The sequence below is a fragment of the Aquarana catesbeiana genome, linkage group LG02, assembly GCF_042186555.1.
Source record: "Aquarana catesbeiana isolate 2022-GZ linkage group LG02, ASM4218655v1, whole genome shotgun sequence".
NCBI lineage: Eukaryota > Metazoa > Chordata > Amphibia > Anura > Ranidae > Aquarana > Aquarana catesbeiana.
The window spans coordinates 163386561-163406731 of record NC_133325.1 but is presented as its reverse complement, the minus strand read 5'-3'; the positions used below and the strand labels follow the sequence as shown (position 1 = coordinate 163406731).

General features: G+C 43.8%; 1 protein-coding gene across 2 annotated transcripts in view; it reads right to left on the bottom strand.

Annotated features, from left to right (window-relative positions):
* Window positions 1-19260, bottom strand: part of AVIL (advillin) — an 83982-nt gene extending 64722 nt beyond the window's left edge. The window contains exon 1 of one of the 2 annotated variants that reach the window (XM_073613728.1): window positions 19113-19260. The gene's annotated coding sequence lies outside the window, so the exon portion shown is untranslated. Of the gene's footprint in view, window positions 1-3; window positions 143-19112 lie in introns of those variants that run through there. The other variant, XM_073613727.1, reaches the window with a different exon arrangement.
* Between the last annotated feature and the right edge of the window lie 911 nt (window positions 19261-20171).

The window sequence follows — 20171 nt, the reverse complement described above, 5'->3', positions numbered from 1 at the left end:
TACTGGAAGAGGCTGAGCAGAGACAAATAAGCAGCAGCTTTCCCTGTTAGAATCCAGTCTGATATCTATTGTACATCACAATCTTAACAATGCCAGCAGAGGCGTGGAGCTGGCACCATGCTCTGCCCATTATGGGTCACACCCTAAGCCACGTGGAAAACGTTAAGTAGAAAGACTTCAGTGATGGAATATAGTGATGTACCATATACTACAGCGTCTAGTATCTCCACCTTGCATCTTTGTATCAAAGCAAACACAAGCCATATGACTGCTATCGCTGTATTCACCAACCAATCCCCATAGAATATTGTGTAGATAAATATACATTTTAAAACCCATTAACAAGAAAACCTATTGATTTATTTAAGTGAATCTGTGAAGATAGAAGGACTCTGGAAGCTGCCATTGCTGACTTATTTTTAAAGTTGAGGCCCTGGGACTGTCATTCTGATCCTAGCTTTGATTAAATAGTAAGTTACTGAACTAAGGATGCCTACCTGACAGCTTCCTTGAAAATATCAAAACGATATTTTCACTAAAAATACATGAGAATCATTATTAGTGGACACCAACATAACATCACTTACAAAATTCCTGTTAAATCTAAAAGATAAAACTGCATTGATTTAAGAAATAAAGTTATGTGTGCAAAAATGAGGTCTTGCGGCTCATTCACATAGGTGTTGTGGCCTGTACAGTGTGAATCAGTGTTTTTTTTTTTAAATGTGGTTACTGCTGCATGCAGGCAGCCCATGTTATGCTATGAGGGCGTAGCAGCTGTGGGAACAAAGCCACAGGTCCTAATCTGACAGGTGTGGATGCATGTGTACAGCCCTGAACACAGTGTGCATTTGGGGCCACTCACCCGTACCTGTACGCTTATCAAATTAGGATGTGCAGCTGTGTTCATATAAAATAACAGGCGGTTACAGCTGCACAAACAAATCGCTTATTCACACTTTATTTGCCAGAGAAAATAAGTCCTTAATTTAAAAAAAAAATTAAAAAATTTAATTTTAGAATTTATTTTTTACATTTTCTAAATTGTTCGTTACTATATATTTTTTTACAACGCTGTTTTGGGGTGGGGGTGAAATACCAGGGGTCTAAACCTCTGAAATCTCTCCTTTGAGACAGAGAAAGGTCCTGCTGCACCGATTCCCCTGCTGTCCGAGCCCCATGTGCCTGGGCCCCCTACAGGAGGCCCAAGGGTACCCCCCTGTTGGTGGCCCTGCACTGAACTGAAACAAGCATGCAACCAGTGTTGTCTGTTAACCATAATTTATTCCAGGTCAGCGATACACTGGACCAGGATGACAGCTTCAGAGCCTGAACCTTGAAAAATAGGTCAATAATGGCAATTCCCTGTACGTTTGTTCTCATGGGTTCCATTTCATGGCTGGTCATACATAAATAGTTTGTTTCTCAACAATCAGATCACTGGAAGATCCTTTGGATTTCACTGTTATGTTCTGCCTGTCCAGGATTTGTCAGTCTCATGGAGATTACATAAAGGCACTGGATGATTTCTGCACTAGCACCATAGAAGACCCGGAATCTGCCAAATATTTCCAATTCATTTGCTTTAGCTGACATACTGTACATAAAACTATAGAATTGTTTCCAGATGATCATAAGCTCTATAGATGCTATAATCACCTACCATGCATATCCACTATATAGTAGGCGAGGTTGAAAAAGAAAACACAAGTCCCTCAAGTCCACTATATAGCACAGGAAAGCATTACTCCTTTAAAGTGGAGTTAAAAAAAATGAAGAAAACAAAAATGTAACGCAGTATGGACATTAAAGGGGAACTGCGGTCTGCTCACATAATTTGTAATAAAACATTTTTGCCATTCTGAAGCTTCTCTCCAACCACTTTGCATATTATTTTATATATACTGTGATTCTGTACTTGTCAAATATGTTGCAGAAATCTCCCTCTACCAAGTCTGCTTGCATCCATTTTAACTGTGGGCAGCTGAAGCTGCTGCCTGTTCACTTCCTGGATTTATACAGATACACAGAGGCACACCTCCAGCTCTGCAGCTCTTATTGGCCCTCTTATGGCTCATCCCCCCTCCCTTCCTGGAGAGAGAGCTGTGCAATGTCATGAGCCTAGGTTAATGACCAGACAAGAAACAGTAAGTGGGCTATATAAGGTATTTACTGGCATAAAAAAAAATGTTTTACTATGCAAAGTTAAAACAAAAGGGCAGAAGATTTAATAGATGGAAAGATGAAAAAATTACTGAAGGTCCGCTTTAAGGCCCATTGGTACTTGAGCACCTGCTCTTTACACCTGCTTCCTCTAGTGCCCCTAGCCCAGGGTCAGCCTTAGAGGTGCCCTTAATGTAAAGAGGTGCAAGGTGTGATGTGCTGAGTGTAAATGAGTGCATACTACAGTGTCCTAAATGTAAAGGGGTGCAAGGTTTGATGTGCTCAGTGTAAAGGGGTGCATACTGCAGTATCCTGAATGTAAAGGGGTGCAAAGTGTGATGTACAGAGTGTAAAGGGGAACATATTGCAGTATCCTGAATGTAAAGTGTGATGCACAGAGTGTAAAGGGGAGCATACTGCAGTGTCTAGAATTTAAAGGGGTGCAAAGTGTGATGCACTGTGTATTTAAGGTGGTTGGCAGGGAGCGTTAAGTGATGGGGAGCAGTAATCGATAGTATTGTATGCTGATTGTATTTACGGTGCCTTCTGCAAAGCGCTACATGTAAAGAGGGTCACTCTGTGGTACATTGGTGGTGGTAGTGGTGGTGGGAGGGAGGAGTGCAAGCTCTGTTGTGATGTTGCTTACCGAGTACCCAATAGTAAACTCTTTCTCTTTTTCATGTATTCGTTTGTATTATTGCATTTTTTTGTTTTTTGATCACTTGTATCTGAAGAATTCTATGGACAGCTCCATGTCAGCCACCTCCGGGAAATAACTAGATACAAGGGTGGGATGCTGTTATATCAGTTTAATTATGGCCGCCGGCCACAGAAATGATAGTTTTGCCAAACTCCACTGTAGTCAACATTGACGGGTAAACACGGTAGTGAGAGACAAACGTGTGCATGGACGACCAGGTTGCCGCCTTGCATATGATTTCTGCGATATCCCACATGCGGCTGCACATGATGTTGAAATGCTCCCCGTGGAGTGAGCTGTTGTTCTCTCTGGAGGTGCCAACCCCTTATCCTTGTATGTGATGGCAATTGTCTTTACCAGCTAGGTGGCGATAATTCTGCAGGAGGCTTTGTATCCCTTGCATACTCCGTCGGAAATTTTGAACAGGAAGTCCGAGACCCTGACGCCAGAGGTTACCTCCATGTACCTTTTTAGTGTTCTTCCCATGTCCAGTGGGCTGACTTCTTGTCTGTCTTCCTGGAAACAGGTCGGCAGCACTATATCCTGACTTAGATGGAACTTGGTGGCCACTTTAGGGATGAAGTCTGGCATCAGCCTTAGAATGACCCTCTCCGCCCCAAAGGATGTGTGGGTCTCTTTAACCCCCAGAGCCGCCAATTCTGAGACTCTCCTGGCCAAAGTAATTGTGACCAGGAAAGATGTTTTCAGCATCAAGTCCCTTAGCAATGGCCCTTGGCCAAACCTGGGGAGGCCAGAAAGTTCAAAACTAGCAGCAGGTCCCACTTGGAGAGTATCCAGTGGGCTGACTTCTTGTCTGTCTTCCTGGAAACAGGTCGGCAGCACTATATCCTGACTTAGATGGAACTTGGTGGCCACTTTAGGGATGAAGTCTGGCATCAGCCTTAGAATGACCCTCTCCGCCCCAAAGGATGTGTGGGTCTCTTTAACCCCCAGAGCCGCCAATTCTGAGACTCTCCTGGCCAAAGTAATTGTGACCAGGAAAGATGTTTTCAGCATCAAGTCCCTTAGCAATGGCCCTTGGCCAAACCTGGGGAGGCCAGAAAGTTCAAAACTAGCAGCAGGTCCCACTTGGAGAGTATCCAGTGGGCTGACTTCTTGTCTGTCTTCCTGGAAACAGGTCGGCAGCACTATATCCTGACTTAGATGGAACTTGGTGGCCACTTTAGGGATGAAGTCTGGCATCAGCCTTAGAATGACCCTCTCCGCCCCAAAGGATGTGTGGGTCTCTTTAACCCCCAGAGCCGCCAATTCTGAGACTCTCCTGGCCAAAGTAATTGTGACCAGGAAAGATGTTTTCAGCATCAAGTCCCTTAGCAATGGCCCTTGGCCAAACCTGGGGAGGCCAGAAAGTTCAAAACTAGCGGCAGGTCCCACTTGGAGAGTACGGGCACTCTGGGGGGCCTTCGTTTCACTACGGCCTTGAAGAACTGGATCATCACGTCATTAGAAGCCCACTTAATCCCCATGAACGTGGAGATGGCAGAGACTTGGCCCTTGAGTGTAGTTGCGCTTAATCCCATTTCCAGGCCCTTCTGCAGGTATCCAAGAATGTGACAGGCTTTGAGTTCTTCCAACTTGAGTCCTACCGATGCTGCGCACTCCTGGAACTTTTGCCAGCTTCTGTTGTAGACACTGTTTGTGATCCTCTTGCAAGCTCTTATAAGGGTCTGCACAACTTCCGCGGAGCACCCCTGATTTATGATCCTCCGTCTTTCAATATCCAGGCTGCTAAGCTGAGTCTCCTGGTGCTGGGTGCAACACTTGGCCCTGGCCCAGGAGATCTGGCCTCGCCGGTAACATATGAGGCGCCCTGGCACTCAAGTGTAGGAGCAGGGGATAACACGGACGTTTGGGCCAGTCTGGAATTACTGCCAGCACCGCGACATCTTCCCTCCTCAGTCTGTTCAGAAAAGGCAGTATCAGGGGTACAGGGGGGCAAAGGCATAGGCTGTCCGAAATTCCCACTTCGTGGTCAGTATATTCACAAGGGTTGCCCGAGGGTGAACCCTTTTCGTGCAAAATCTGGGGAGCTTTTCATTGACCTTAGATGTGAAGAGGTCCACTTCGGGGAGAAAGGACCCGCCTACCAGTTCCCTGAACACTGGTGTCAGCAGGGACCACTCGTCGTTGTCCATTGCGGTCCTGGACAAGTAGTCCGCCTGGAGGTTGACATGCCCAGATAAGTATACCGCCATGAGGTGAAGCAGATTTTCCTGGGCCCAGTTCATTATGGGTTCTACCTCCTCCAGGAGGGACTGACTCTGTGTCCCTCCCTGCTTCTTGACATAGGCTACAGCTGTTACATTGTCCGTATTCAGGAGGACTGAACCACCACGGATTATCTGGGCAAAGGCCAGTGAAGCTTGATATGCTGCCTTTAATTCCAACCTGTTGGAAACAATGTTCTCCGGAGGGTGAGGCCATCTGCCTTGAGCCCACTGGTCTCCGCAAACAGCACCCCATCCTGCCTTGCTGGCATCCGAGGTGATCACTATCCAGGATGTTGGGAGAAGGGAGTAGCACTGCAGCAGATTCCTCTTCTCTTCCCACTAGGCCAGATAGGGCTGTGTCAGTGATATGTTCTGATGAAGATTCTGGGAGTCCCATTGCTGGAGGAATCATTAATGGAATGGATGAGAGTGCCACTGGGCCCATTTTACCATGGGCGTCACCGATGTCATCGTGCCCAGCAACTGGAGACAGGTCTTGGCGGGGAGCCAGTTGGCCTACCTTGCGGCCTTTGCGCGCTCTAGGATAAGGGGAATCTTCCTTTCTGGCAGGGATACCGTGTTTCTTTGCGTGTTCAGCTCTGTGCCCAGGTAGACCAGCAACTGACATGAGTTTAACTGGCTCTTTCCCCAGTTTATGAGCCATCCGAGCTGTTGAAGGGTTGAGATGACTTTGTCGCGGTGAGTCAGCAACTGATTCCTGTCTTGATCTAGCAACAGGATGTCATCTAGGTAGAGATAAATGCGAATTCTGCATTTTTTCAACTGTGCCACTACTGCCAGCAGAATCTTGGTAAAGACCCTGGGTGAGGTCATCAACCAGAAGGGCAGGCGGACCTGATAGTAAAGACCGACTGTAAACCTTAGGAACCTCTGGCAGCACTGGGCGACCGGCACGTTAAAATAGGCGTCCTTCAGGTCCACCGAGAGGAGCGAATCACCTTCAGGATGGTTTGTAATGATTCCATTTTGAAGTATTTCTTCTTCACGTGATTGTTTAACTATCTGAGGTCGATCACTGGCCTCCAGTCTCCCGACTTTTTTTGTACCAAAAATATTGGTGAGTAGACTCCTAAGAAGCGCTCCCTCTGGGGCACTGGCTCTATTGCTTCCTGAGTGCGTTTACGTACTGCAAAAGAATCTCCCTTTTCAGGGGGCATGAGGGGAAAGTGGTCGGTACAAATTTTTCCCTCAGTTTTCTGAGAAATTCCCAGGAGTACCCCATCTTTATGGTGGAGAGCAACCAACAATCTTGAACGTTCTCTATCCATACTCGCCAGAAACTGCGTAGCCTGGCTCCCACCGGACGAGCATGGATGGGTATACCGTCAAAACGACTTCCGGGGCTCTGGGCCCACAGGGGTGACTGCCTTCTTCTGTTTTGGCCCCATGGGAGTATTCCAAGGCCTGCGAAACTCTCTCCCTGGCCTATAGGATCTCTCTTCTCTCCCTCTAGTTCTAGCTTGCTAACCAAAGACCGGATTCTTCTGGTGGAGTAGTCTCCTGTTCTGGGGAATAAAGCAAGACTTTTCCCATGTCGCCCTGGCGACTGCAGTATTGAGCTTGTCCCCAAATAGCGACCCTCCCTCGAAGGGGGATCTTGCACCAGCCTTGTTTAGAGGAGGGCTCGGCCACCCGAGGTCTGAGCCACAAGGCGCATCTTGCTGTGACTGCGTAATGCATCAGGCATGCCAGGGCTTTGATTATATCAATAGCGCCTTTTGCCATGAACCCTGCTGTCAGCCTTAGGTTGTGGAGCGAGAACATGATCTCGGTCTTATCCCGATCATAGGTAATGGCTGCTTCCGAGTTGTCTATCCAGACTTCCATGGCCCTGAAAATCGCTGCTAGGGGTAGCGATGGCTTGCAAGCCCCTCCTGCGACTGTGTAGGCCGTTTTCAGGTCTAATTCTACTCTCCTGTCAAGGATGTCCCTGAAGGAGACTGCGTCATCTAGTGGCAGCGTAACATGTCTGGCTAAACGCATCAGGACTACGTCGAATACAGGTGGGTCTCCCAGATGTTTAACATCCTTCTTTTTGAAGGGATGCAATTTGGCCAGGCGACTCCAAAAAAACGTGTTTTTCTCTGGTTGCCTCCACTAGTCCTCTATTATACTCTTATTTTCATCCATGAAGGGAAAGGTGAGACTCTCTCTTCCTGTTTTTAAAGGAGCAGCACTGTTTTTTCAGCGGCTCCTTCATTGCACCCTCCCATTGTAAGGCTTCCCTGACATCCTTAAAGAAGGGCTGCACCAGGTTGAAGTCGAACCCTTTGTAACTCGTGTCCACTTCTTCCCCAGAAGAGTCTTCGGACGCTGACCCAGGTAGCGCATGGGCCCCTTCAACCCCAGTCCCTAGCTCAGGTGTAGTCACGTGGGACACCGAAGGGGCTTGCTGATGTGCTGGCTGTAGCTGCTCAGCAAATGACTTAAGAGTGTCTTTGAATGCTTCCTTCTTAAGGGACACCATTTCCTCTTTCCCTGCCTCTATATCTTTGCCTGCATCCTTAAGGCAGGTTTCGCAAACCGTTTTACCAGGAAGAGCCTCCTTTGGGCAGGCCCAGAACATCTGGGGCTCGGTCTGAGGTTGGTGGGAGGGGCTTCGGGTCCTCACAGGGGAGCTACGACATCTGGATCTTGATCAAGTGTGTCCCTTGATCCCTTAAACTTTCACTGTGCTGGCTACCCCTGGATCTAGAACGGTACTCTTGTGAGCGGGGAAATGAACAGTGTCTTGATGAACTGGCAAGGAGAGGATTTAACAGTAAGTGTCAAACCGGGAACCATAAAAATCCCATGTGGCGGTGGGGGACCCTCCTACGGTCTTGGCATACGCTGGTCTTTTGGGGTTGGCATTGTCTCATATGCAGCAATGGCAAATACAGATAAGGTTATATTTATTTTAGTCATGTGGCAATCATTTTAAAATATAATTGGACTCAGCTATAAATAGCAGCAACCTTCAACAAAATAAGAATCGTTATTCTGGTGTGCTATATTTTCCTAACCTGTTAGGTATCTCCCTACCTGAATTGAGGAACTCTACAATCAAAGCTAAAGCTCGGCTGAGCAAGAGAACTCCAAAGATTCCCTCATTTATGAATGTAGCACCCTGCCCTAGGATGGATAGATTTCATTTTTGGCTCGGCTGTGCCCAGTTGAGCAGCAGTTACTTTTTTGGGTCTTTTTTAGGTCTATCCCTAAACCTAGGGGGAGTTGATTGCTCCTGCCTGCCTCTGGAGGAAGCTTCCAGAAATTGAGTAGAAGGATCAATCTCTGGGCTATGAATATTTTTCTGAGCTCAGCCAGTCCCTGGTAGGTGTGGCTGGGGAGAAGATAATGTTTGGGAGGGCCTGTACAGAGCTCTCTCTCTTCTGGGCTTCTGCCCCTTAGAGGCAGCCTGTGTTACTGAAGAGCTGTTGTTAATAGAAGGTTTGCCTAGAGCAGTGGTTCTCAACCTGGGGGTCGGGACCCCCTTAGGGGTCGAATGGTGATTTGCCAGGGGTCACCGAATCCTGGGTTGTTCCTGAAGCCCGCACCACTCTCCCAGTCTTTTTGCGGCCACCCAGCAGGGCTGTCCCTGAAGCCTGTGGCCACCTAGCTGGGCTGATCCTTGAGCTCGCGGCTGCCCACTTAGCCTCTTCACAGCCGCCCAATCAGTTCAAGGCATGGCTGGGGGGGGCAGAGACTAGAGGTCAGCTGACTGGTGAGGAATGTTAAGTGGGAGGGGCTGGAGGAGACTCTATCTCTTGATTTTGGCGTAGGTGTCACTGCTACGAGACATCACAAAGTCGGAGCCACAGTGAATCCGGAGACACAGTGAGTAACACTACCTGTGATTATAAATCAGGTAGTAAAAGTCCCCACTACAGTTCTCATATCAGCAGATGACCTTGATCAAGAGCAACTAAGCTGGCTGATCCTAACTCCCCGCAGCATTGCCACTCATCCCATTCCCCCCACCCCCACCAAGGAGTAAGAGAAGGACAAAAAATAGAGAATACACGGAAGGGAGAGGAAAAGAGCATGAGGAACAAAGAAAAAGGGAGAGAAAGAACAAGAAAAAACGGCTAGAGAGAGGGATGGGGGGAAAAAAACAAAAAACAAGAAATTTAGGATAGAAACAGATAAAAGGGAAAGAAAGGAGAACAAAGAGAGAGAGTGGCACATCCTAAAATGTACCATAAGGGGGTTTTAATACTGTACGAGTGGAAGGTACTCAGGGAGCGCTAAATGTCCATGGGTGAGGGGTACAAATTACATGTCTTGCCTTGGGTGCTGACAACCCAGGCTACGAAAATAATTTACTGTTAGGGGTCCCTACAACTTGGGAAATTTTATCAAGGGGTCACAGCACTAGAAAGGTTGAGAACCACTGGCCTAGAGCTTGGCAGCCTCCGACCAAGAGAGACCTATCTATTTCCAGCACCCCCCTCTGAGGGTTAGCGCTGCACATTAAACCACTTCCAGACCAGCCTTTTCTGGCACTTTTTGTTTACACCTAACAATCAGTATTTTTTGCTAGAAAATTACTTAGAACCCCAAAACATTATATATATTTTTTAAAACAGAGGACCTATATAAATTGTTGGGTGTTGTAATTTTTTATGTCACATGGTATTTGTGCAATGGGTTTTCAAATTCAATTTTTGGGGAAAAATATACTTTTTGGGATTTTAATGCAAAAAAAAACACAATATATAGCCCAACTTTTTTGTAAAATATAAAAGATGATGTTATGCTGAGTAAATAGAGACCAAACATGTCACACTTTAAAATTGTGCAAGCCCGTGCAGCTGTGACAAACGACATAAATTTTTTTATCCATAGGCGACGCTTTAAAAGCCTATAATAAAATATATTTAATAAAAAATAATATAATAAATAAAATAATAAAAAATATATAAACCACTATAAGTTTACAGAGGAAGTCTGATGCTAGAATTACTGCCTATGATCTGACATGCGTGGTAATAGCTCACATATGTGGGATGATCGCTATTTGCACTGTTATTTATTTTTTTACACTGTTGCTTTAAAAAAAAAAATGATTTGATCACTTTGATAAATGTCACAAGGAATGCAAACATCATTGTGACAGCAATAGGCATGTGACAGGTACTCTTTATGGAGAGATCTGGGGTCTAGAAGACCCCAAAATTCCTCCTCTGCCCTTAAAAGATCAGTGTTTTCAGATTCCTTTTGATTCTTTAAAGATGGCACCGTTGACATCCGGGTAAACCAGAAGTGATGTCATGTCATCACTTCCAGGTTACTATAGCGAACAGCCAATCAAAGCCAATCCTGGCTTGGGTCTCTCGGTGGGACAGGAGAGCCTGAGCAAGCGAGGGGGGAGGGATCAGGCATCATCCCAGTATAACCACCGAAAGTCCAGCGACATACAGGTACGTTGTTGATAAGAAAGTGGTTACACAATGTAGATGGACAAATTTTCCCTGCCAGCTATTGTAATTTGACAGCTGGTTCCCGTGGCTTTTAGAATATTGGAACAGTGACTGCAGCTGATTACCTGCAGTCACTGTTCGGCCAACTTTTTTCTGACAAGCATTTTCGATTTCTCAATTGGAATTTGTCAAGCCGAGTAGGCGTCAGCAGGACCAGCTTTAAGTACACAGAAAGCCCTTATACCCCATATGCCCAACTACATGGCCTGCAGTAATTTGTGTTCAACCTTATAAAATGTTAACACAGTGCCTTAACCTTTCAATGGACTAAAATATACTGTGCAAAATGTAAATGTCAGAAATATATAAACATTTTATAGATTAATGAAAGTACGTTATAAACTTGTGCAGTACATCTCTCCAATAAATGCACATTTCCTCATTTTTTTTTTTACAAGTAATGACCCTACAAGTACAAACAAATGCCTGTTGATCTGCCAGAAATGCACTCAGCTCCTAAGCCCTGTTGCATGCTAACAACACACAGCATTTTTGTGGACCGAGTGGTATCAGCCTTGCCTAATGTTCTTTAGCTACTTCAATACTGGGCACGTTCACCCCCTTCCTGCCCAGGCCAATTTTCAGCTTTCAGCGCTGTCGTTCTTTGAATGACAATTGCGCGGTCATGCAAGGCTGTATCCAAGTGAAATTTTTATCATTTTTTTGAGACAGATAGAGCTTTCTTTTGGTGGTATTTAATTACCACTGGGTTTTCTTATTTTTAGCTAAAAAACAAAAACAGACCGAAAATTTGGAAAAAAAAAAGTTTTTCTTTGTTTCTGTTAGAAAATTTTGTAAATAAGTGATTTTTCTCCTTCACTGATGTACACTGATGATGCGGCACTAATGGGCACTGATGAGGCGGCACTAATGGGCACTGATGTGGTAGCACTGATGAGGAGGCACGAATATGCATCACTGATAAGCGACACTGATATGCAGCACTGATGAGCACTGATAAGTAGCACTGATAAGTGGCATTAATGGGCACCGATAGGTGGCACTGATGGGCACTAATAGGTGGCACTGATGGACATTGATAGCTGGCAGTTATGGGCACTAATAGGCGGCACTTATGGGCACTGATAGGCAGCACTGTTGGGCACTGATTGGCGGCATCGATGGGCACTGATGGGCAGCACTGATGAGCAGGCACTGAAAGGCAGCACTGACAGGCATCACTGATGGGCACTCATTGGCATCACTGCTGGGAACTGTTTGGGCTGCACTGATCATCAAGGCACTGATGATCAGTGCTCTGATTATCTATGCAGATCTCCCCTGTAAAGGTAATCACGCTGATTGGCTCTCCTCACTCCTCAGTGTGAGGAGAGAAAAGCCGATAAGGGCGTTTCCTTGTTTACATATGATAGGCTGTGATTGGACACAGCTGATCACATGGGTAAGAGCCTCGTCATCGGCTCTTTACCAAGATCAAGGATGCGCCCTGTCCCAGGGACACAGCGCACTGCAGATTGCCGCGCTGCACGCCTTCGAGGGCGCTGCGAGACTGGGACGACGTCATGTGAGGTCGTCCCAGAACAAGAGAACCACCTTGCTGCCGCCATTACACAATACGGCAGGCAGGAGGTAGTTAAACCACTTAACCACTCCTTAACCAGACCTCCACTAGATAAAGGCTAATTATCCTGTAGTCCAAGATAAGAACTATGATTGCCCATTGAATTTCGGACAATATCAACAGGTTTCTTTTTTTGCACTTAAGAGATATAATACAATGCTTTTAATGGTATATTTAACAGACCAAAGTGGAGCAAAAAAGCTAAGTTCATTGTTAGGGGTTAAATACACTTTCAATAAGAACCCGAGAACTCCAAGTGCTTTGCTTTTCCCTGGCTGAGCGTAATTGGTCTGTATTTGCAGCAACTCACTTTGGATTATTGCTGAATCAGAAGGCTGGGAGCTATTTGTCAGGGTTGTATTAAAATAATATGCAGATACACTCCACAGTTTAAAGTGATTGTAAAGGATCGTTTTTTATTTTTTTTAAATAACAACATATCATACTTACCTCCACTGTGCAGCTCGTTTTGCACACAGTGGCCCCAAACATCCTCTTCTGGGGTCCCCCAGCGGCTCTCGTAGCTCCCCCCAGCAGCAGATAACCCCCTAGGAAAAATGCTCTCCTGAGGGGGTTACCTTGCAGGTGCGCTCCGGAGCCCAGCATTTGCATCCACAGACACGAATGCCGGACTCAGCACACGTCATTGGATTTGATTGACAGCAGCGGGAGCCAATGGCTGCGCTGCTATCAATCTATCCAATCAAGAGCCAGGACCTTGTGGAGAGAGGGACAGCGCTTCTCCACCGAGGAGATGAAGGGGCTCAGGTAAGTAAAACGGGGGGCTGGGAGGGCGGTGACTGCCAGGTGTTTTTTCACCTTTCATGCATATGATGCATGAAAGGTGAAAAAACACGAGGGTTTACAACCCCTTTAAGGAGCGCATGATGGATGAGCTTAAAAACCTATTCTTTTTTCTTTATTGTTCTGTAAAGCATAGGGGGGCATTCTTGGTGACAGGTGGTTCTGAGCACATGGAGCAAAGAACGCTAAGTTCACCTTTTCCAGAAATTTGCCTATGCAGTCAAATTGCCCCCAGTAGGTATTAATCTGTGAAGCTTTGTAAAATGTAAAATGTTCTTCTATTTCATTGTCATACCTGTAGGCCATTTACCTAACAACAAGGCAGGACGTGGGAGTTGCTAACTGGGAGTTATTAATCCAGGCTTCTGGGGGGGGGGGGCATAATTGCCTATAGGTATGACAATAAAACTATTGAACATTTTACAAAGCTGCACATACTGAGGCCCCTTGACTGCATGGTCTATTTTTTGGTAAAGGTTAATTTAGCCTGAAATTTGTAACTTAAAGCAATAACATTTGGTGATATGCTGTAACTATATGTATTTTTCCCCTTTCAGTTTCAACCAGTGTACAGGACACCCAACTCTGAAGGGGGGATAGTGCACACCAGAAAAATGATGTGACAAGGGGAAGAATACTAATGGACATACAACTTATGAATCTTCTCTTCTTGGAAAACAATCTTAAATAGGCTCCATACACTGTACCATTGGAAAGAATTTTTGACACACTGGAGGTGACTGGCAATCTCACCTGCTAAGCTTAGGATAAGATAGGTTCTCTCCAGTCCATCTGGCCTTGTGGAGCAGTGACTGCCATAGACTATATCATAAATAGTAGTGGTATGCTTTCTCTACTGTTCTAGTAATGTTCTAGTAAAGTGCCTTATGTTTAGCCTTCACAAGGGGTAGCTAACCTCTTGTTTTTTGCACTACTTGCGAATACTATGCAAAACCAGTATACTGAAAATGACAGAAGACCACCTTATGGTATTTGCAGTCACCAGCCAAAGCTTCCTCATTACCTGATGCTCAGGATAAGATATCCACCCCAATCACCCACCAAACATGTTCTAGTAAATGCACCCATCACCATTACAATTCTATAGCCTTCACACCAAGTAATGTAGAAACAAAACAATAAAGATTAACGGAATAATAGCAATAGTTTAAGCAGGCCCTGCAGCGGCTATGGGGGCCCACAAGCATGAGCAGATGGATTCTGCAAATTAAAGCATAATAAAATAAAAATAAAATATAAAACAACCAGCAATTAAAAGAATATTAAATAACCAGTCACGTTACATTCATTTAGGCATCTTGTTAGGTAAAGACATTGGGCCCTTCGTCAGGTCAACATACAACATATTTGGAGTACCAAAATAAAGGCAAAGCTCACCTGCTGAAAACCTACCTCTTAAAATTTTATTTCACCATATAACAGAGCTCATGCACATGGCCATTAAATAAAATGTGGGATAACTGCAAGAACAGTTATATGGTACTGTCACTGACACATTAAATAACAAACACATTTTTGGTCACCCAGTAAAATTGTAGTTTAGAGAAAGTAGATGTGCTATTTGTGTGTTTATTGAATGTGATTAATTGTGTAAAGCCATGACCGGCAGAGTATGAAGTTTAAAAGTTTCCAAACCAGTCCCTGCACAACACCTTCATATGCTCTACTGATGAACTCAAAGAATAACTCAAGGTAAAACTTTTTATTTTCAATTTGGATAGAGTAAGGGGGGTTAACCCATGTCATTTATTTATTTATTTTTTGCCAACTATGCCACATTGGTGAAATCTTCTTACACTTTCTGTGCCAGGAGAGGAGAGGAAATCCCTCCAAAGCGAGATAATCTCTCAGGATAGGTAGTCACCAGGATCACCAGAACTAGCGTCCCTGTTGGAAGATTGCCCCTCTATTCCTATTCTCGTGACAAGCCAAATTTTGGGGTTTTCTTTCACTATCACTTTCAGGGATAATGGTAAACAGGATGAAAAATAGGGTTAATCACCTTAATGGAGGCACAGACAGCAATAAAAACCTGACAGGTGTTCTAGTCCCTCTCCACTCTGTCCAAAACTAACAAAAATTTGCCTGTCTGTTATACTTTAAAAGGCTTGAAGTGACCGGCTCTTGGTCATGATTTTTTTTTTAAAAGATAAAAAAAGATATAAAAAAAAAAAAAAAAAAGGCTTGGAGTGACTAGACCAAGTTGCCATTCCAGAATGTCTTAACGTGGCCATTTACTACACAATCTGATTGTACACTCTCTGTACAATTTCCTTTAGATTTATCAAAACAATATAATAGAAGGACACACCTAATCTAGCCAATCAAGCTTTATTCATACAGGCAGGCCCTTGCACTACATAGTTGATGGTAGAGCTAAAGGAGATTGTACATTCAGATTATATAGTGTATGGTGAGCTTAAAACAAAAGGTGATTTTTATTTTATACTAAATAAATACCCATTTACTTTATACTCAGTCTTACTGATTTTATTCTACTGTATTTTAACTTATGTATTCTGCTGTATATTCTGTGTAAGGTAAAGTCTACAGGCTTGGAAATATCAGTTTGTAAATGGATAGAAAACTGGCTAAAAGACAGAATTCAGAGAGTAGTGGTTAATGATTCTTACTCTGAATGGTCTAAGGTTATCAGTGGTGTACCCCAAGGTTCAGTGCTGGGACCCTTACTTTTTAATATCTTTATAAATGATATAGGGACTGGGATCAAAAGTAACATTTCTGTATTTGCAGATGACACCAAGCTATGCAGTGGAATAACGTCCTTACAGGATGTCTCCAATTTACAAGCCGACCTCTGATTGGGTGACTATGTGGCAGATGAGGTTTAATGTTGATAAATGTAAAGTTATGCACTTGGGGGCTAAGAATATGCATGCATCATACATACTAGGGGGAGTACAACTGGGGGAATCCATGGTGGAGAAGGATCTGGGGGTTTTGGTAGATCATAAGCTCAATAATAGCATGCAATGCCAAGCTGCGGTTTCCAAAGCGAGCAAAGTCCTTTCTTGTATTAAGAGAGGTATGGACTCTAGAGAGAGAGATATAATTTTGCCCCTCTACAAATCATTAGTAAGACCTCATCTGGAATATGCAGTTCAGTTTTGGGCACCAGTTTTTAAAGAGGATATAGGGGAACTGGAGAAAGTGCAGAGAAGGGCAACCAAACTGATAAGAGGCATGGAGGAGCTCAGCTATGAGGAAAGATTAGAGGAACTGAATTTATTCACTCTTGAGAAGAGGAGAATAAGGGGGGATATGATCAACATGTTCAAGTATATAAGGGGTCCATATAGTGATCTTGGTGTTGAGTTATTCTCTTTACGGTCAACCCAGAGGACACGGGGGCACTCTTTACGTCTAGAGGAAAAGAGATTTCATCTCCAATTACGCAAAGTTTCTTCACAGTAAGAGCTGTGAAAATGTGGAATAGACTCCCGACAGAGGTGGTTCTGGCCAGCTCAGTAGATTGCTTTAAGAAAGGCCTGGATACTTTCCTAAATGTACAGAATATAACTGGGTACTAACATTTATAAGTAAAGTTGATCCAGGGAAATTCCGATTGCCTCTTGGGGGATCAGGAAGGAATTTTTTCCCCTGCTGTAGCAAATTGGAGCATGCTCTGCTGGGGTTTTTTGCCTTCCTCTGGATCAACTGTGGGTATACAATTGGGTATATTGGATTGTACGATATTTTTTATTTTATTTATTGTTTTTAAGGTTGAACTGGATGGACTGGTGTCTTTTTTTTCAACCTGACTAACTATGTAACTATGTATAAGGCCGGCCACACACAGTTTGAATAGTTCAAACTGTTAATGGGCAGGCTGAATGTACCAAGTTGATCGATCGATCAACTTGGGTACAACCAGCCTGCCAGATCCTCTTACAATTATCACTGTCTTCTGGTGGGGACAGCTTCCCCTGCCGGGAGAAGACAATTGCCGATTCCTCTGTCCTGCATCCCGTAGTTTTAGGAAAGATTTGCACCGTCTTTGGCCAGCCTAACTCTAGATTGTCAGGCAATGATCCTCAATAAATATTTCACTGACAAAAAAAAAAAACAAAAGGTGATAACTAATCTAACTGAACATTTCCTGAAAACTTCAGTGAGAAGTTTCTGAATGTTAGTGTTTGTTTAAAATGTTATGTGTGCAATAAAACAATCCCTGTGTCCTCAGGAAATGTTTGTGATCTTGGCTTGCTAAGGAAGATGTTAAGTTCAGTTTTGCAAAACATACTGTACCTAGTGTACAATTTACAGTGAAATAATATTTAGTGAGGAAAGGAAGGTTCGTCACCAGCTTACAGCAACACACATATTTACATTCTTTCAGCAGTAATAGTAGAAATTACACTAAATTAAACAAAAAAATATTGGACAGCACTGTATAATTACAGTTATGAAAACTGTTAGCACTCTTGCTTACAGCTCTGGGTCATGGTTCACAAATCCCAACAAAGATGCCAGCTGCATGGAGTTTGCATTTCCTTATCTCTGGATTACCCTGTTCTCTCCACAATCCAGTAGTATATTGGTTGGTAAAATAGCCCTATATATAGCATCTATGTATGTGGTAGGTAAATTAGGTTGCCATTGTCTTTGGGGGGCAGAGACTGGCTTGATAAACTGTAAAAATCGCATATGTTATATACAACATAATATATATACATAACATAATATATATGTTAGCAATATAAAAATACTGGACATTATTACATGTCTATAAACAACATTTACTGTCTTACACCAGTCAATTGTTTAATTATACATTCATTTAATTTAAAATTAAAAATGAAGTGATAAAGGCTCTGATGATGTAACATTAGGTAAAATATTATGACTTAAACTGTATCTAAACCCAAAACCAATAATATTCATTACTAGTCCTTCATGTGGTGGCCGCGTTTGTTTTATTTTTTAATTTAGTTTTGCTTTGTATTCACTTAGTAATTCTGCAAATAAACTAGTTCCTGCTGCATTGTTCCTCCACTGCATCTTTGGAGGGAGCCATGGTTGTCCTGGCTACATTGTTCCCCCACTGCATCGTTGTAGAGAGCTATGGTTGTCCTGTTCTACATTGTTCCCCCACTGCGTCATTGTAGAGAGCTATGGTTGTCCTGGCTACATTGTTCCCCCACTACATCGTTGTAGAGAGCTATGGTTGTCCTGGCTACATTGTTCCCCCACTGCATCGTTGTAGAGAGCTATGGTTGTCCTGGCTACATTGTTCCCCCACTGCACCTTTGGAGGGAGCTATGGTTGTCCTGGCTACATTGTTCCCCCACTGCATCGTTGTAGAGAGCGAGGGTTGTCCTGGCTACATTGTTCCCCCACTACATCGTTGTAGAGAGCTATGGTTGTCCTGGCTACATTGTTCCCCCACTGCATCGTTGTAGAGAGCTATGGTTGTCCTGGCTACATTGCTCCTCCACTGCACCTTTGGAGGGAGCTATGGTTGCCCTGGCTACATTGTTCCCCCACTGCATCGTTGTAAAGAGCTATGGTTGTCTTGGCTAAATTGTTCCCCCACTGCATCGTTGTAGAGAGCTATGGTTGTCTTGGCTACATTGTTCCCCCACTGCATCGTTGTAGAGAGGTATGGCTGTCCTGGCTACATTGTTCCCCCACTGCATCATTGTAGAGAGCTATGGTTGTCCTGGCTACATTGCTCCTCCACTGCATCTTTGGAGGGAGCCTTGGTTCTCACCCTTAGCTGCTCTCCTGATATGGATTACAAACATGTCCCATATCTCTTCATCTTCATTACATGGGGGCAGGGCTATTAGTAATTTACAGAAGATAGCTATGAAGGAAGATATTCTTCATTGCTGCTCACAGGAATGGGCACGGACACTGCTTTTCTGGCAAGCTCAATATGTATTTGTACTTGCTGAAAATGTTCTTAGCTTGAAAAAAATAGAAATACAATGCAGCCATCACATCTAAGGACTGTAAGCTGCAATAATATTGCAGTTTTGCTCTTGGCTTTGGTTATCCTTTAAGGTTAGGTTTGACCAGTTGGTATAGGTATTGCATGACTACTATATGTTGTAACAGATCTTTGCAGCATACTATTAAATTAACCTAGTAGCACTTCTCACCTTTGAAGCTGAACGTCAAGGGTGCAGAGAGAGCGATTCCTCTGTTCACCGCACAAATACGAATCTCTTCATCAGGGAGTTAAAGAGGGAAGTACCGGGTGCCTCTGTCAACAAGAAAGTGTTTCGATCTGCTAGCACAGGAGATTTGCTTATGTTTGCATTGTCATATCTCTTTCAAAATCTCTAGCCAATCATAGTTCAGCAGGTCACCTGCTTAAGATACTCAAATTGGATGAAAATCATCTATTTGTCCATATTCAAACCAGCAGCACAGAGAGTTGCAGTGTCCTCTCACGTTTCTTTGCCGCCAATAGGCAGCCCAACATCCCACTGAGATTGATTTTTCAGAAAGTGCCCATTTTAAACAATCAATAATTCATAATGTTAAATAATAGCGGAAGTCACTGCAAGGCTGTCTAGAGAAGAGCTGAAGCATATTTATGTCTATGATATCTTAGAAGTAAACAGATTAGGATCACAAGAATACAGAGTTTTATCTTGATGTTTTCTGGAAGACTGGTAAAGTAAAGAGAGCACCAGAAATCTAGCAGTAAATATCATTCAGGGTAGGGAATGTACAAGGCCATATCAGTGTTCACTGTACTGTAGGGGTAATGGTTACTATTGGGATTGTGACCCCTGGGAGTCCAGCTCGGAATATAATTCAAGTATGTTTGTCAAGAATGTTTCCTCTCATTGGTTTTATAAAAGCATCACCATGATGAATTTATTAGCTACAAACTCATCATGCCATCAAGGTTGTTATCTTGTGGGGCATTTGTCTGGGTGACATAATTAAAGGAAAACTATATACATTTTAATATATTTTATTTTAATTGTTTAGGCTGAAATGTTCTATCTTCAGTTCTGTTATATTTGTATATTGCCTATTATACAAATGTCATTAATACAGAGTGCTCCCATGCTTCAAAATGAGCAGTGCATGCATGGGTTAGGTTACTTGGTTCGTCTAATGGGAAAGCCAAGCATTTTGCTCCTGCAGGCTGAAGACAGGATAAGATACAGTGGCGGCTGGTGCTCCATCAGTTGGGGGGGCGG